Source organism: Hetaerina americana, unplaced genomic scaffold, assembly GCF_022747635.1.
Source record: "Hetaerina americana unplaced genomic scaffold, ioHetAmer1.1.p SCAF_26, whole genome shotgun sequence".
Classification (NCBI taxonomy): Eukaryota; Metazoa; Arthropoda; class Insecta; order Odonata; family Calopterygidae; genus Hetaerina; species Hetaerina americana.
The window spans coordinates 1512814-1525667 of NW_027286830.1; positions in this window are offsets into that span (position 1 = coordinate 1512814).

The window sequence follows — 12854 nt, forward strand, 5'->3', positions numbered from 1 at the left end:
TTAGTCGGACCAACATACATGAAATAATGATGTTACCTTGGCGTTACGATTTTCAGCCTCCTCAGGCAGGGTAGCATGCATATTTTAATATACATACTGCAAACCCTAATGAGACTTTACAATGATACCTTAAAATTGTTTGCAATGCGATGTCTGTTGCAAAAAATGCAATATTTGTTCGAAATATAAGTTGGGAATTCAAGTATTTTCTCTTGTGCGAACCAGTTAAATCTTGACAATTTGTAAAAAAAAACTTTTTACCGGTCCGGGTGACTAGTGAATATTAGTTTATAATGTTGTACAATATTAGTTCCCCTCCTAGCAGTTTATTGGAATTTCATCAACATCTATTTAACTGATGTTAATTTTCATTTGATAGAAAAGTAACTATTTACCAAAACTTCGCATGCAAAATATCTGTTGGCATTTTTACGGGTACCAAAGTCTTGCTTCCTATGAAGTTGTATAAAATAAAATTGCAATCACAATTAATTAAAGAAGCAACGATGATGGAGGGTATATGTTGTGTGAGAGTGTCGGTGAACATACCAATTCATAATTCCTACGCACGTTTTGACAAGTTCTTGTGAATACTTTTGCAATTTGACCTAGATGGCACGCGTAAAAATATAGCTCAGCCTTCTTCTTTTCGAAGTTTCCCATGGCCTCCCGATACTATTTTATGGAATAAGTCAATCCTCATTTTTAGGGCCAAACCTATTTTGGCTCGTTTATCTGGTTAAATCTGAATTATGTGTTTCTTAAGTTTGGATTTCATGAATCATTTTGTTAGAGAATTTTCGTTCTTGTTACTTTTGGATGCACATATATTTGGATTTTGGTTTAAAATGAGTGTACTTTACCCTAATTACTAAATCCAAGAAACTGCGGGTGATGCCGCAACAGTAACTTTTAACGGAGTCATCCGTTAATATCAATTTTAATGCATCAATTTCAAAGTGTAAAATCGCGGCCAAGGCAAATAATTTTTACACTCTGAGATTGTTGCACTGATGACTAATATTGACAAAACATTTTTGAGCAAACCACGTCGTGAAACCATACGGATTTTTCCATTAAAGTTCAAGGTTCTGTAGGAAGTTGAATTTATGAAGAGACGAAATTAAATAATGCTAAACGCTATATTTTTGTAAATTACTAATATAATAACACTGAATTATTTTGAATTGAATAAAATTATTTCTATAGCGATCGCATGCTATCTTTTTACTCTAGCAAGAGATTTATACAAAGCACAAAACATTAGTTCATAAATTGGAGCCTGTATCATCAAAACGAATTGATATACATTTTTCTATAAGACTTAGAAGTTAATAACAGACGAAAGAATTGTTTTTGATCTCAAATATCCGTATGCAAACATTATAATTCAGTTACGTTGGGGCCCAGATATAAGTTACAAAAGATGCCAGCTTTTGTCCATTTCAACTGGTTTCAATCGATGACTGAAACACATTATTGTACATAATTCCGTATTGAAAGGCTTGGGGACATATTTTTTGCACGATTCGATACCCGACGGATGATTTTCAGAATGCGCTACGAATTTTCATCAGCTCTCACCCCTTATTAAATCAAAAACCTATGATGATATTCTAAGGGAAAGGATCGAAGGGGTTATGAATTAAATTAACCTAACTGAATGATGAAAGAAAGAGTATAGTGCAAAAAAAGTGGAAACGCGGAGTTAGCATAAAAATCGCTCATGACAAACGGAATCGTTGTTAAATATAGGTCTAATTTTTTCCTTATTTACTGATTTTTTGATTTTACGTAATGCACCTGGAAAAACTGGGAATGCATAAAAGAGAGGTCTGCATCGAATCAGAAGTCCTAAAATTCATTTTCGATGTCATACCCCTCCTCGAGTCGGAAGGCAATGAATTAGAGACCGCGCGGCGATTTCTCTTCCTATTAGGTGTCCTCCCCGGAATGCATAAAAAAATATCATCTCTCGTCCCCCATTCACTCGTTTGCGTACCCTTATTATCCCGCCTCCCGACACCACCTCATTCTCCAGCCCTCCTCCCTTTTAACACCCAAATCCACCCCAGGCTTCCCATCACTTCGCGGCGAAGTTCTCTCCTCCCTTCTAGCGGGGGAGCCCGGGAGGATGAGGGGCGGCAGGGTGGTTTTAGGGGTGATCCGTGGGAGAGGATGGAGAATGTTGGGGGATGAGGTTGGTACTGGTTGAGTGGGTGGGTGTGCGGGCGTGGGAGATCCTGGATGGTTTGGGAGAGCCAGATAGAGTGAGAGAGAGAGAGCGAGCGAGTTGGAGGGGTGGGAAGTGGCAGAGGGAAGGAGTGTAGGTGTGTTTGGGACCTGAAGATATCTCCTCGCTGCCAAACCGGCCCGCTCCCCGCCCACTTACCGCCGCCCACTCCACCCTCTGCCCTCACTCCCCTCGCCAGCTCTCCTGCATTCGCCCCAGCAATCACGCTCCTCCGCACTCCCTCTCGCCTTTGGTACTCATTCCACCGCCTCCCCCTCCCACCCACGTTCTCTCTGCCCCCTTCCAGCCCTCGGCTACGTGCTTACCTTTTGCTTGCCTCAGATTTTTTTTTCTTTACACATTTCCCCTCCCTTTGTTTTAGCTCCGTCGACGGCCACTCTCTCAAATCTCACAAACACTTTTAGTAAGTATATCGCGATGGATAGGTGAGTTCCGAACTATTCTTAATCACGTGAAACATATGTGCGTTTATAAACTTAAAAATATGTTCTATAATTATTTCCTTTTCACCATGAGGATGCGTGACTCTGAGAAATGTTTCTATGGACATAGTATACTGAAGCTAATTGTTCGTCTTCCGCCATAAAATATGGTGGTAAAATATACCATTTTGTAGATATTGATGAGCATCGGGCCGGACTGTGAGAGACGTGGGTCCGATTCCGGACATGTCTTTGGGCATAGACCTATTCAAAATTCAGTCGGTGAGATTTGCTGGTCACCAGAGCTTCGAGTGAAACTTAATGATGACATAGGCTAGGAAACTGCTCTCTCTATATCTTGATTGTGTGCATGGAACACACATTATTTAGTTCGGGTGAAGCTCTACCTTTACTTATTAAAATGCCCATTTGATGAATCATTACGATGGTGAATACCAAAAAATAATTTTCTTCAAATGAGGTTGCACGAATTTTTTCAGAAACACGATGTTAGCAATCGTGAATATTAGCCAAGTATTGACCTATCATTCGGACTGTTTATGTGTGAAAACATTTTCCAGCTGAATGTTTGGAGTTCGATGTTGGTCGAAATTTTCCTTTGCCATTTCTTTCTTCTCTAATTTTAAAATATGAATGTGAAATTTTAAGTGTACAAATATGTATGCCCAGTTTTAGTCGACTAAGATGTCTAATTTAATGAAATCTGAATCGTAAGCTTATTTGCAAACTAACTGTTAATGTTGGCTCTTTATTCGCTCATACAATTGTTTTGGGATGATTCCTCGGCGAATTCTACAATAGGTCAGGTGGATGATTGAATTATGAGTCCACTTCTATGAATTTAACATAAAAATTAATATTGGTAGAGTATAAGTTCGAAAGATGGTAATTTTAATTTAGCAGAACTTTGATTGCCAGACAAGATATGTAATTACGATGGTAGGCCGTTTGGAAGGTGTACAGACTCTATAGTAATCAGGTGACGTTCAACCACGGAGATCATTTCCGCCCAGAGGAATGGAGGGGAACGGTTATCTTTGGAAGTTAAAGTTAAATTACGTACCTTTTCTCTCCCACTCCGTCACCCCTTAGCTGTGACTTTCACGGTATCTTGTAGATGTCAATGATGGGGAGCTCTGGAGAGGACGTGAAACTACGGTCTAAGATAAAAAAGTAGTGAAAGGAGATGGGATACGATGGGAGCATAATGGCTATGAGGGTTGCTGCACACCAGGTCTAGGACTCTCATGCCTATAATGATGTTGATGATGCTTACTTGGGTTAACCGGGAAGTGTACTTCGTGTAATCCGTTTGATTAAACTCATTGAAGTCTCGGACCAAATTTAGTTTACAGGAGGCGGATATAAATGCAAGCATTCTCTGCATCTTTTTTTCCACTAAGAGAATAGGGAATGATAGAAATATCATTTATCACGAATCTACGTACGATGAACATATTATAATATAATGGGGGGACTGGAAATACACATCGCATTAGTATGGCGCCGGGCGTATGGAAGTAAAGAGGGTCAAAGGAGGATGAGCAACTGTTACACTTCAATTAATTCAGACGGAGTGCATCAATTTTTGTCTTAAAAAGCTCTCTTTCCCGGGTTAATTTCAGCAATGTCAGTAATAAATGGTTTTTTCGGGTGTTAAAATTAATTTCACTATTTAGGTTCGGCTAATATTTGGTATAATGTAATAATTTATGAACGATTTTTAACTGAAGGAGCATCGTGCTTCGGATTTAGCCAACTCGAATATATCCTAGACTAGAGGAATTAGGGAGAAATTGAGCAGTAAGCAGCACTGCAGTGCTTCTAACTCTATAATAAAACATCAACTACTAAGTTATGTTTGTTACTAAGTTAATCATGACAACGTTTTATAAATCTAGCTCCACTGCACTGCACGGGATCCAATTTGGCAATCAATCCATCTTCGTGAGGATCCCATACATTTGCAGCAAATTCTAAATGAGGCCTAACCGACGGTAGATAAAATTTTTCTTTGACCTTTCCATCATATTTACCCAGTGCTCTTCTAATTGATCCTATTTTTTTATTAGCTTGCCCATGTATTCCCTGTTTATGTTTCACCGACCTCATTTGAAGAACATCCATTCTTTTTGGATTCTTTTATGCTCTTCATACTTCAAAAGGTCTCTGATCATCGTCATTATCAATGGTGTTGGTCCTCTACCACTTATGTAAATGCTTTATATTATATTATATATATATTCCTTTAATGTGAATTTTTATTTATCCTTGGGTTTACGGTTCCCTTTATCTTCGAGGTTTATCGTTTTTCATCTTTCTTCATCCTTTACTTTCTTTATCTTGTATCTCAAGTGTGTGTCTGCGATCATTTGTTTAAAATAAAGAAATTGTGTTTATTATTTGCTTTCAATGTTATAGCTTTATAAATTTGTCCGTAGGTAAGATTAAAATGATATTAATAAATATAGTTGATTTTTTTGCCTTTACACTTTTTTGCAGCCAATTCAGAGAAATTTTAATGAGAGAGATGCTAAAATTTTACGATTCATACCTAGCTACAAAATGGATATAATAATTTCTAAGTCACAAGAAATAATTGGTAGAAGTACCCTAAATGTTAATTGGTCTATGTGACAAACCTTTATGAAACGAGAGTATGAACCACTGTGCCAAGCACATATTAGTTTCATAGGACTCTTAGAATTACCAGAAGGTATTGTTTAGTTTTTTTACCCCGGTGATTTTCTCCTGGGATTAATATTATATTGATTTCTACCTATATCCACGCGTATTTTACATATTTTTATAGCCGACTGATGTAAGTTCCAATTTAATTCCGAATTAAAACGGACCAGCAATAGCGGAGACAACAGTTAGCTATCTCCTCACGTTTTCTATTTCGGGTAACGAAATGAAATTCAATTTGCATGAATCGAGGAGGTTAAAAGCATGGCGTTGCATATTTCCTCTCTTTCCTCGACTAAATGTAGAGATTTGATTTCGAAAAAAAACACCGACTGCCTCGGTGTATTGTTATTGTTTTATTGACAGTTCTTGCCCTCGAGGGTTTATTCCCTGTATTTTTCATTCCCGATGGAAATCGAAAAGCATTACACGGATTTAATTAATTTTCAATCCAAACCGCGGGAGGATAGTAAAAGTACAAGGGATATATTTTTCTTCGATCTCTTCATCTCTGTCGCTGTCTCTCTCTCTACCTCTCACCCCCCCCCCCTCTCTCTCTCTCCTTGCAATTTTTAACATTTTTATCCCTCTGGCGTGGCGATAATCAAAGAGGTGTAGCGGTTATACCCAATATTCTAAAATATACTCCATTATGTTAATTCTCTTGCTCCGTCGTCGGATGATTTACCTTGCTTGCCCAAAGATCAGCTATATTAAGTTACCGGAGAATAAAACAAACATTTTGGGATAACAATTCTTGCAACCTCAAAATGCAGAAAGATGTGGTAATTCAAAGTCTATTTATATAGTCATATCGCCAGTCTTAAAAGTATATTGTTATGTTAAAATAAACGCCAATGTGGAAGAAAGGTTACTCTAGATCAGATTTATCATTTAATAGAAATGGCGATATGGCAGTTGTTTTAGCATTAATTCTCTTGAGGTAATTAATAGCAAATGGATGGTAATGCAAATGCAACGGTAACTTTCTCGTCATCATTCACGTATCACAGATGTAGTTTGTTTGAATTTTAAACTCATATTTCGGTAACCAAATTAATCAGGCAAATGTTGAATGAATACTTTGTACGTGTTTTTAACAATTCCGGTGAAATATTACAATTATTAATTAAATTTAAACTTTAATTCTTTTTTCCACGTTTTTTATTTCTAGCTAATAATTTTAATGAAAAACAGATATTTTCATTTGCAACTTTATTCCCATTTGATGAAATAAAACTATGAAGTTGCTAAATTTATCAATATTACTTTTATTTTCACGCTGGCAGTCGATTTTGTAAAGGTAGCTTTATAGAACTACGGCAATTATATGTCTGTCTCCCTTCACCAATTTCTTTACCAGCCACCGCTTAAAATACTTATTAGTTCATCACACTAATCTTAGAGTTTATATAACCTACTTTATTAAAGATATAAAAAAAAATTAAGCGTTTAGAAATTCGTGTCGGTGAAAAAAGTGCGTGAATTGGCCTCAGGGCGCGACGAAATATTTTACAATTTATCTAATCTGCTGATGGATTATTCCATGAGTTATGAAACTTTGAATAAAATTCTTCCCAGTACCAGGGGAGTCCTCTAAATCTAGAAAATCCTCTTGATTTTCTATGGAAAACAAACCAAATGCAAAAGTTTAAATAATCTTATTATATACAAACGAAAGAGACGATAGACTACTCCCTCTCCGAGTTTTTCAACGGAGTGTAATAGATCACGGAGGGAAACCTGGATGTGGCCATAAAATTGGTGCTAATATTGGAAAACACATTTACGGTATATACCTGGTGGAGTAAACATTTGTGAATTTCTTGGCAAAAGAGCGATTAATAAAAGAAAGTGACCTTTTCTGCATTGAAATACGCGCTTCCAGTATCGCTCCATTTATATCAGGAAATTATAACACATGAATTTAACAAAGTACTGAGAAAGACGCATGGTTCGTCACATTTTTTATGGAAGGGCACATTTAGTTATTACACGGCACACGCAGTTATTACAAAATCTGAGACGGGAGCCCTTTGGACTCAAAGATTTTATTCTAGATTGAAGAGAACGCCAGGGTATTATTTGCGTATTTTTGTCACATAATCGAGGAAGTAATGCCCGTTTTGTCCCAATTTGATTCGGCTGGAAATTTAGACAGAATTAACGAGATAGTCAGTCAAGTGGATGGGATCGAAGTTTCTTTTTCCCCAGGCATAATTCACTATTACGCCACAAAATGACGGAAGCACCAGTCTATTGGAATGTATCTCCACTGTCACAGCCTTATTTCTCTCTTTCTCGAGGCTATCGCCCTCAATCCCTTGGGCAACATGTATCACACGCTCATACAAAGGCTTGAGGCGCAGTTTCCAATTTTATGTTTATCCTATGGAACAATCAGTGCTTTATTTTGGACTTATTATGCCGTGTCCTCACTTACATAGGGGATGTTTTCTTTTATTTCTGAAAAGTCGAACTGCCGTATTCAAACGCGATTGTTAAATATAAAATTTCTATTTGGTAAAAAACAAATCCGTTAACGAATAAAATATCTTCCACATAAACGAGTGCTCTTTTTTGGATTAGATAAAATCGGTGTCGTAATTTTTCCTTTACTATTCAATACCTTTTGGCATTCTCCTCAACAGTTTTTTCTGAAGGTGATACAATTTTTGGTATAAAAATATTGACGTCAGTTAATTCTTTATAAAAATGAAAAACTCAGACCATTCTATGAATATCAAGACGGTCTATAGTAAAGTGAATCATTATTTCCTTAGAGTTAATGAAGTAGAGAGACAGCTGAGACTTTTTCTATCCATCATTATTCTACTTAGAATGATGATGGACAGAAATCGTTTATTGGTTTCTGTAATACTTTTAAGAGTGTAAATTGAAGTTATGCAACAGTTGCAATACTGTTACCCCTTCATATTAATTTTCCATGAATAATCCTTGCTAAATACTGAAAAGAAGATATTTGCAAGACTTGTGCATAAACCTAAAACTTTATGCCTTGTGTTACTGAAAAAGTGTCATGTTATAAAAATCTCTACCAATTACAGAATATCCATGCCCTTGATTAGGTTTGATTTCTCAAGTATTCATTAGGGTTCAAACGGAGATAGAAGTGATTACGATTAATTTTCATTATTTCAAGTGTAGATAGCATCGTCATTTCGAGTTTGAACATTTTTACGACACAAGTGATTTTCTCCGCCGCCTTACTTCCTTAAACGTTTTATATTCAGAAGCGCATGCTCGCATTGCTTTTTTTTAATTCAGCGCTGCTAATTGGCTTGCATTTTTTTAACGGGATGCGCTATTTTCATCAAGAAGCAATTGAAATAACGTCCCTTATGCTTCCTCTCCCACTCCTTCGAGTCAATATAGGCACCGATTTGCTTTCAGAAACTGCTTAACTGTGAGAAGCACAGGGTTTTCCGTCAGCCGCAACATGCATTGCTTGTGTAAATACTTGACTAGCTCCATTCCGCCCTCCCGCGGCAGCTGTTTTCCCTGAGCTCGGAGAGATAGTCTCCCTCTCTCACTCTCGAGGAATTCCAACGCCCAAAACGCCGAAGCCTTTTCGACCCCGACCCCCTCCCCCACCCCTTTCACCTCCCCCGAGGTATCAAAGGGGGTGGCGGGAGGGTTTGGGGTGGGAGTGAGCGAACGAGAGAGGGAGGGCCGAGATGTGCCTTCCCACCCCAACGAGCACACCCACACACCCCACTCCTACAATGGCTCATCTCGGAATTACATCCCTTTCCCAATTATTCGTGCTTTGGTTGCTTCATCCGTTCCCGCCCCCTTTCCGTTCATGAGGTCTTCCGCCTCCGCTATCCTCTCTCCCCTCACCCTCAACTCTCTGTCTATGCCTGTCTCCTCTCGTAAGCTTCGGTAGCTACATCTCCCCTTTACCCCCTCGGAGGTGAGGAGGAGTCGGTTCTCCTGTTTTTGCATCCCAAAGGAGGTTGGTTCGTTGGGGGGGTGGTGGGTAAAGGGGAGGAGGATGGTATAGGGACGGAATGTGTCTCTCGTGGTTATACTGCATGCGGGGCAGGAGGGGTGATGGGAGTGAGGAGAGAGGGGGTTGATGGGATGGCGGGGAAGAGGGGGATGTTTAATCGATTGGAAAGTTGGAACACTTGTCGAGGCTCGCGTTCGTTCCCATCCACCTGTCCAAACCCCGCTCCCTCCCCTGACCCCCTCGCCTCCCGTTCCCTCTTCATCTTTCCTCCCTTCCCCTCTCTCTCCCGGGCTCTCTTCAGCCCACTACAAGTGCCCTCACACTCCCTCTCCCTTCTCCCCGTTTCCCCTCTTCTTCTCTCCCTCCCTGCAGCTAAATCGTTCCTTCCCTCCCCGTCTGATTCGCAAAGGGTTAAATGTTAAATGGGGGCTAGGAGGAAAGGGGAGATCGAATGGACCCTGAGGTCTCAATTTCGTCCAAACAAAGCCGTTTGTTTTCACCCTCCTTCGCTCGTGGAGAGAGAGATAGGATGAGGGGTAAGGGCTCTCCGTTCTTCCTAGCCATGCCCTTTCTCCCTCCCTTCCATTTTGCTCCCAAGGCCTCGTTTCCATACCTCGGCCTCTCAATTTTTTCTGGGGATTTCTGATCACTAGGGATGCTACTAAAAACATATCCCATTTTCTTATTGAGAGAGTTGTTCTTCCTCAAGATCGGTACGTTCTTTTGGAACCTGTCAAGTAATATGTCATCATCCATCTCCTTCATCTTTCATTAGTTACATTCATTTCACAAGTTTCTATCCATACAGGGTTCAAGGAGCGGCACGAAAATGTCTATATAATCGAAACTGGATTTTGAAGTGAAATTACGTGCTTTAGGGTATCAGTTCTCTCGTGTTATACTACAAGAAGGTTGATCGGAATTTTTTGGCACCAAGAGGGTAATTTTCTTTAAAATTAATTTGCTTTGCGTATTGTGAGACGGGTTGCGAGGATGCCATCATATGATAATTTTTAGTCCATGTCAATATTTAGTCTTGATGACATTTTTCAGTTGTCCATAATATTCACTATTGATTCGAATATAATAAATATCTGAAACTAAATACGGCGCAAGGAGCCATTTTCCTCCTCCAGTTCAAAAACAAAGTTGACAGTGAAGTTGTTGTAGAATTACCAAAGGGCATGAGGTTATATTTCAGAACTCCACAAAAACGAAATTTTTGTGTTAAAAATCAAGGAAAAATATTGGATTCCACATGAATGGTAATAATGGTTATGTTCAATCAGAAATTTTTCTCTATCATTCCGTTAACTTTTTTTATGCTTGTGGTTGACAACTCATTTTAAGGAGTCAGTCAGTTTCAATAGGTATATGAGAACATTAAGTGCTTTTACCTGTTATAAATCTAGCTTTTAATCATATTGGCTGATAATTACGACAATGTGCTTTTCTGAATAGAATGCGTATAAAAAGGGATTTTTTGATGAAAACTCATTCATGGGGCAAATACCTATGGTAGAAATACGTGAAGATAACAGTCGAATTTTGAGTACTTCGCTTTTATTTTTATATCAGAACAATGTGATGATCTAATGGAATTGATAATATTACGATGAGTAAAAATTATATAATTGCGCGGTTAAGTGGCGTGTTGTTTCAGCTCCGTTATCTACTGTAACTCCTTGTATTCATAGGCATGAAGTTACAGTGGAACTTATGGGAATATATATATATATATATATATATACATATATATATATATATATATGTATTTATATATATATATATATATATATGTATTTATATATATATATATATATATATATATATATATATATATATATATATATATATATATATATAGTTATTTACATGTATATTCGCGTTCAAATTCATTTTTTGCGTTACAGCTTCACTGTTGAGGTGGATGTGTTACGACTATGACATTTATAAAATTTCACCTTTTCGAGTTGTACCTGTAGATTTGGATTCATGGATTTAATAGAAAATATTTTCATTCTTCAGCTTACACTAATCTCCGTGCACATGGGCACAAATCCTATTTGATTGTGTATACATGCGTACGTAATCAAGATCTGTATTATATATATATATATACAGATCTTGATTACGAACAGCGGAAAGCGTGCACGTGACACGTGTCAACAGTTGATATGATATGTTCAATAAATGATATTTACAGACTTAAAGCTCTTATATTTGGCAAAACAAATGTTTGGCATGCACGCAAATTTCCATGCCAAATTAAATATGTAAGTTTGCCTCTTGCGAATCGAATTTAAGTAGAATGATTACTATTTGTAAAGTTCCATGTAAATGTAATTAACTGGTAACAGTAGGCGTCATGTATCATTCAGCTGAATTTATTTTTATATTAAGTTGTTATTCCTCTATTCTGACTTTTCTGTTTTTTTATTTGGGTAGCGTATTCTTTAATTTCATCACATGTGTTAGTCACTAAGCTTGCTGAGTTATGAAATATCCAGGCCTAACTATGTGGATTTTCTCTAGTTCCTTGCAATACATGTAATTGTAAGGAATGGTAAAACAAAACCCGAAATTCTATAACGAAAACTTTATTATTATCACCTGATTATTCCGCGTGGTAGTGAAACCATGGTCGTGTGTCAATAAATTGTGAAATATTAAACTGTCGTGTTTTTTACCATTCCTTGTAGCCATTATGGCACCCGATTAATTTCCCATTTTATTTAATCGGTGATTATATAAAACAATCACTTCTGTGCAAATACCCCAGTTCATAGTACCAAACATTCTGCGATTATTTTCCACGCCCCTTATATTTTTCAGTCCGACGAACTACTTTTCCGGAAACTTTATGCATACAGTTCTTCCTATCTTTTTAAAATAAAGGACATGTTATACCTATGAATATCAAATCTGTCAACGCATTTTCATAGAAGTAATCTTATTTCCTCATCAAGTTACCCTTAATTCTTGAACTACGAGGAAAGCTTCGACCGAAAGCGTCGTGCTTTTTTAATCCCATTCAAGTGTGGTAGGAGTGAAACCGAGAAGACTTAGGCCACTGGTACGATTGCTTGATTCGGCTCTCACCCGCTTCCATCCCCTGCAACACCTTCTACAGGCGGAAATACTCCCACGTCCCGTGTCGGACGAGTTCGGGAGACTGATTCGCGCCGTCTTTAGCTGGAGGGAAAGGGACGGAGAGGCGAAAGGGGGGATGTGGGAGGGAGGAAGGAAGGGCAGGCGGTTGGTGGAGGATATCTGGTGATTTCGAGATTGTGGTAGCACGGAGGAGGAACAGCGGGAGGTGGCGTGTAATAATATTACGTGGGGGATAGAGTGTGAAAGGGAGATGGATGGAAGGGTTATAGGAGACGCACCACAGGGGCGGGAAGAAGAGGGAGGCACGGGGTGAGATGATGGTGTCAGTGTGTGTGGCCACAAAACGGGACCGGGTTACGGGGGCGGGAAAAGTTTGCGC